The sequence below is a fragment of the Mastomys coucha genome, chromosome X, assembly GCF_008632895.1.
Source record: "Mastomys coucha isolate ucsf_1 chromosome X, UCSF_Mcou_1, whole genome shotgun sequence".
NCBI classification, from domain to species: Eukaryota; Metazoa; Chordata; class Mammalia; order Rodentia; family Muridae; genus Mastomys; species Mastomys coucha.
This window is the reverse complement of record NC_045030.1, coordinates 43301275-43308114: the sequence shown is the minus strand read 5'-3', so window position 1 is coordinate 43308114 and position 6840 is coordinate 43301275. Positions and strand designations below refer to the sequence as shown.

At 40.4% G+C, this 6840-nt stretch overlaps 1 protein-coding gene and 1 non-coding gene across 2 annotated transcripts in view; one reads left to right on the top strand and one right to left on the bottom strand.

The window, feature by feature from the left end:
• Positions 1-6840, top strand: part of Cul4b (cullin 4B) — a 325194-nt gene that overhangs the window by 179136 nt on the left and 139218 nt on the right. The window lies entirely within an intron of this gene.
• On the bottom strand, positions 5155-5227 carry Trnak-cuu. Its single transcript has one exon. It is a non-coding gene; the product is annotated as a tRNA-Lys (tRNA).

Below are 6840 nucleotides of genomic sequence, written 5' to 3'. Positions count from 1 at the left end.
AAAAAAAAAAAAAAAAAACCAAGCTGGAGTAGCCATAGTAGCCATTCTAATATCGAATACAATCGACTTTCCACCTAAGGTGATCAAAAAAGATAAGGAGGAACATTTCATGCTTATCAAAGGTAAAATCTACCTAGATGAACTCTCAGCTCTGAACATCTATGCTCCAAATGCAAGGACAACTACATTCATAAAAGAAACTTTACTATAGCTCAAAGCATACATTGCACTGCACACAATAGTAGTGGGAGACTTCAACACCCCACTCTCTGCAATGGACAGATCATGGAAACAGAAACTAAAGAAAGGCACAGTGAAACTAACAGAAGATATGAACCAAATTGATTTAACAGATATCTGCAGAACATCTCATCCTAAAACAAAAGAATATACCTTCTTCTCAGCACCTCATGGTACTTTCTCCAAAATTGACCATAAAATAGGTCGCAAAACAGTCCTCAACAGATATAGAAGATTGAAATAATTCCTTGCATCCTATCAGATCACCATAGACTAAGCTTGGTCCTCACTAACAACATAAATAATAGAAAACCCACACACACATGGAAGCTTAACAACACTCTACTCAATGATAACTTGGTCAAAGAAGAACTAAAGAAGGAAATTAAAGACATTTTAGAGTTTAATGAAAATGAAACCACAAAATAGAAACAGAAGGTGCTCTACTCAATTTGTTCTATGAAGCCACAATTACTCTGATACCTAAACCACAAAAAGACCTAACAAAGGAAGAAATCTTCAGCCCAATTTCCCTTTGACTATTGATGCAAAATACTCAAATTCTTGCAATCTGAATATATCAAAATGATCATCCATCATGATCAAGTAGGCTTCATCCCAGGGATTCAGGGATGCTTCAATATACAGAAATCCATCAATGTAATCCACTATAAAAACAAGCTCAAAGGAAAAAAAATATGATCATGTCATTAAATGTTGAGAAAGCATTTGATAAAATCCAACATCCCTTCATGATAAAAGTCTTGGAAAGATCAGGAATTCAAGGCCCATACCTAAGCATAGTAAAAGCAATATACAGCAAACCAGTAGCCAACATCAAACTAAATGGAGAGAAACTTAAAGCAATCCCACTAAAATCAGGGACTAGAGGCTTCCCGCTCTTTCCCTACCTATTCAATATTGTACTTGAAATCCTAGCCAGAGCAATTGGAAAACAAAAGGAGATCAAAGAGTTACAAATTAGGAAGGAAGAAGTCAAATTATCACTATTTGTAGATAATATGATAGTATACTTAAGTGACCCAAAAAATCAAAAATCCCATCAGAGAACTAAACCTGATAAACACTTCAGCAAAGTAGCTGGATATAAAATTAACTCAAGCAAATCAACGGCCTTCCTCTACACAAAGGATTAATAGGCTGAGAAAGAAATTAGGGAAAGAACATCCTTCACAATAGTCACAAATAATATTAAATACCTTGGTGTGACTCTAACCAAGCAAGTAAAAGATCTGTATGACAATAGCTTCAAGACTCTGAAGAAGGAAATCAAAGAAGATCTCAGAAGATGGAAAAATCTCCCATGCTCATGGATTGGCAGATTTAATATAGTAAAAATGGCCATCTTGCCGAAAGCAATCTACAGATTCAATGCAATCCCCATCAAAATTTCAACTCAATTCTTCACAGGTTTGGAAAGAGCAACTTGCAAATTCATCTGGAATAATAAAAAACCTAGGATAGCAAAAACTATTCTCAACAATAAAAGAACTTCTGGTAGAATCACTATCCCTAACCTTAAGCTGTACTACAGAGCAATTGTGATAAAAAACAAAAACAAAAACAAAAACTGTCTGGTATTGGTACAGTGACAGGCAGGTGGATCAATGGAATAGAATTGAAGAGCCAGAAATGAACCCACACACTTATGGTCACTTGATCTTTGACAAAGGAGCTAAAACTATACCATGAAAAAAAGACAGCATTTTCAACAAATGGTGCTGGCTGAACTGGTGTTTAGCATGCAGAAGAATGCAAATTGATTCATTCCTATCTCCTTGTACAAAGCTCAAGTCCAAGTGGATAAAGGACCTCCACATAAAACCAGGTACACTGAAACTAATAGAAAAGAAAGTGAAGAAGAGCCTCAAGCACATGAGCAAAGGGGAAAATTTTCTGAACAGAACACCAATAGCTTATGCTCTAAGATCAGGAATTGATAAATGGGACCTCATAAAATTGCAAAGCTTCTGTAAGACAAAGGACACTGTTAATAGGAGAAAATGACAACAAATAGATTTGGAAAAGATCTTTACCAATCGTATATCTGATAGAGAGCTAATATCCAATATATACAAAGAACTAAAGGTGTTTGACTCTTGAGAACCAAATAACCTTATTAATAATGGGGTACAGAGCTAAACTGAATTCTCAACTGAGGAATACTGAATGGCTCAGGAACATCAAAAGAAATGTTCAACATCCTTTGTCATCAGGGAAATGCAAATCAAAACAACCCTGAGATTCCACTTCACACCACTCAGAATGGCTAAGATCAAAAACTCAGGTGACAGCAGATGCTGGCAAGGTTGTGGAGAAAGAGGAACACTCCTCCATTGCTGGTGGGATTGCAAGCTGTTACAACCACTCTGGAAATCAATTTGGTGGTTACTCAGGAAATTGGACATAGTACTACCTGAGGACCCAGCTATACCACTTCTGGGCATGTACCCAGAAGATACTCTAACATGTAATAAGGACACATGTTCCACTATGTTCTTAGCAGCCTTATTTATAATCGCCATAAGCTTGAAAGAACCCAGATGTCCTACAACAGAGGAATGGATACAGAAAATGTGGTACATCTATACAATGGAGTACTACTCAGCTATTAAAACCAATGATTTTATGAAATTCTTAGGGAAATGGATGGATCTGGAGAATATCATCCTGAGTTAGGTAACCCAGTCACAAGAGAATACACATGGTATGCACTCACTGATAAGTGGATATTAGCCCAGAAGCTTGGAATACCCAAGATACAATCCACAAACAATAAGAAACTCAAGAAGAAGGAAGACCGAAATGTGGATACTTTGATCCTTCTTAGTAGGGGAACAAAATACCCATGGAAGGAGTTACAGAGAAAAAGTGTGGCACATAGACTAAACGAAGGACAATCCAGAAACTGCCCCATCTGAGAATGCTTCCCATATTCAATCACAAAACCCCAAACACTATTGTGAATGCCAGCAAATGCTGGCTGATAGGAGTTTGATACAGCTGTCTTCTGAGAGGCTCTGACAGTACCTGCTAATACAGAAGTAGAGGCTCACAGCCATCCATTGAACTGAATACAGCGTCCTCAATGAAGGAGTTAGAGAAAGGACCCAAGAAGCTGAAAGGTCTGCAGCCCCTTAGCAAGAACAGCAATATGTACTCACTAGTACCCTCAGAGCTCCCAGGGAACACCTACCAAAGAGTACACATGGTGGGAGTCATGGTCCCAGCTGCATATGTAGCAGAGGATGGTCTAGTCTGTCATCAATGGGAGGAGAGGCCCTTGGTCCTGTGAAGGTTCAATGCCCCAGTGTAGGGTAATGTCAGGGCCAGGAAGTGGGAGAGGGAAGATTGTTTTGCAGCATGATGGGGGAAGGAATAGGATTTTTTTCAGAGGAAAAACAGGTAAAAGGGATATCTTTTGAAATGTAGATAAAGAAAATATCGAATTAAAAAATAAATTAAAAAAAGAAAAATGCTTCCATCAAATTTGTTAGCAAGCAATTGTGTTGGGACATTTTCTTGATTAATGGTTGATGTGTGAAATCTGAGGCAGATTTTGAAGGTAAAATCCATGTTCATGTATTCCTGTTTTATATTAGAAATCATGTTGAACCTGTGCAAGCAGGTAAGAAAATTTCACTCATGGCTTTGGATTCTGTTTTTGCTGTCAAGTTTTCTCTCTGATTTCATGTAAAGATTTACCTCTGTGTGGGTCAGTAAGATTTAAGATGATCCTTCCCTTCCCATGTTGCTTTTGATCATGGTATTGGTCACATTGGTAGATAATAAACTAACACTGTAGAGAAATTTAATCCAGCGTCTTGGCTGCTCTTACAAGGGTTCATACCCACAGACTTAAGTCTGTGTGATCTGGCTGGGATATAGACATGCCCTTAGTATACACCTTTAATTCCAAACAATATAGGTTATATTAGCTTCTAGATGGAAGCAGCCATTTTTAAAATTGACTTTTCCTTAACAGACAGATAATCACAGAAAAACTTGATAGAATACATCAGAGATAGGATATGTTGAACTCTAAAAAAAAAGAGATTGAGATTACTCATTCAAGTGCAGTGCAAGTAGAGAGAGACAGTGCAGTGAGTACAGTGAAGTGGGGTTAATTTTGTTCATGAGTTCATGTAGAGCAGTGAAGTTCAGCATGGGCAGTTTAAGCCAGAGAATAAGGATCCAGACAATGAGAACAGACTGCCCTAGTTAGCATGAGGCCAAAGCAGATTAATTCAGTGAGAAGCTGAGAGAAGCCATATTGAATCAGTCAGCTTAGAGTCTTTTCTGCCCCAATAGCTGAATTGAGTCTGCTAGTCAGAGTTTTGAAAGAACTAGCAGGTGTGAGCTTATACAGCAGTGAGCCTATGAGGCAACGACCATATAAGGTGAATGAAGATTGCATTTCAGAGCCTTGTAGGACCACAAGAGCATCTTGCTTCCCTGTGGAGGAGGCCTGTGGTGGGCCCCAAAGAACAACCATATTGGAACCCTGCTTCACCAATCCTTTTCCAGTCTGGTCTGCCTGGGGAACAGTAGCATAATAATTTGTGTTCATGGTCCCCTATAACCCTCCTGCTTGACCCTGCCTGCTATAGAGACTAAGAAAATGCTGGTTGGGTCTTTATTACTGACCTACTTGGGGGTGTGGTTTTGCCTCAGTGATTCTACCTGTTGGGGGAACAAAGGCTGGGCATTAAAGTGAAGATGACTGAGTGGCCACAGCTCGTGTTGTCTAATTATTATCCTCCCACGTGGGTAAGGTACAGTATGGCTAACCTGCCTCTTCCTATCTCTTTTTATCTCCTCCTATTTCTTTCTAACTCCATTTCCCAAAATAACCCTCTCTCTTTAACATTGCTGCTGGACAGCAACTGGTGGCGCCCAACGTGAGGCTTGAACCCACGACCCTGAGATTAAGAGTCCCATGCTCTACCGATTGAGCTAGCGGGGCTCCAACCAGCCCGTGCCTGGCTCCACGCAGCCACGAGGGAGGCCTGCCCTCTCAGTACAGAGCGGGGCCGGCAGCCTGGCTCTGCTCTTGCTGTGCTGAGTGACCAGGTTTCCCTGGGCGGCTGGTGGCAGGCGAGCGGCTAGGGCTTGTGATTATGCAGAGTGAGACTGTCCCTGGCGGGCGAGCATCGGTTTCCCTGAGTTCCCTGGGAGAGCGGTTCTGCACCTGCGCGATCATGCAGGCGGCTCCAAAATGCCTGCGTTTCTCATTCTCTGGTGCGGCTGCCTGCACGCCTGCAGCTCCCGGGTGGCCTGGCCAGACTGGAGCCATGGCTCGCGGGGCAGGCTGGTTGGAGCCTGCTGTTCTCTGGGCCAGTCATGGAGTCCCGCTGCCAGGCGACCGTGCTCGTAAACCTGGTGGCTTGGCTCCTCAGCGGGCAGACGCCACCTGCCCAGAGCAAAACAGGGAGGCGGGCCAAGGGTCACACGTGTGCATGGCTTGACTCAGGCTTGAGCGAGCGAAAACTGCTGTGGCAGTGCGCATGCGCGCAGCTCAATGTTTGCCCGAGCAATTTCGCAATCACTTAGCGTCACCTAGTGGTTTAAAAGTAAATTACAAGCTAATGTTTCTTACATTCACTTAATTCGGTTTCAAGTTACAGGCAAACAGCAAAAATGCTCAAATATTTCTAATGGCCTCAAAGAAGAGAAGTATTCTTATGCTCTTTCCACAGGTTATGAAAATTCCTCAGTAGGGTAGCTCCATAGAGATAGAACTCTATAATAAAGATAAAAATGATTAGCGAAAAATTTGGTCAGGTGGCGCGTGCACATGGCTTTATTTAGATGCCTGCAATTCCAGAGCTTGAGAGACTACAGTCAAACAGATTTCTATTTTACTAATGACATAGAAAATATAGAATTCGATACAAAATAATAAAGCTAAAGCTTAATTTCTAAATTTTTTTTATTCTCAATTTATTAGACCTCATCTGGCTTCTGGCTAGTCTTAAAGGTATATATTCATTAATTATTGATTTTTAAATTATTGAACTCTGCTTTAATCATTTCAACTATTACTAAAGGCTAGATTTAAAGCTAATAACTAATAACACGTGTCCACATTTTATTTTCATTGTAAGCAAGTAAGCTTGGTTTTCCTTTACTGAGAGCCCAACTAGTTGACCAGTGACTTACTGCTTAAAGACAGAGTTTCTCTGTGTAGACCTAGCTGTCAACACAGCTACAACATGGCTTATGCGTAAGACACACAACAAAGAACTGCCTTTCTACAGTTGGAAATCCTGGAAAGTCACAGCAATATTGGTACGAAAAAGAAAACACATCAAAATCACCACAGAACTAAGTACAAATTGATTGATTTGTTGAAGCAAGGATCCCATGACAGAATTATATTTATCTCAGATGTGAGACACAGGTTTTTAAGTTGCGAATATCAAAGGGAAACCACAAGAATGTCAGAGTTTCTGATTTGGGATTAAAATAATCCTATCAATTCAGAGACTTTCCTAAGACACCCCAAGTGAATAATAAGATCACCCATTTCCCTCAGTGATACAAACATGTAGTAGAAATCTCAAATGGTGGACTTTT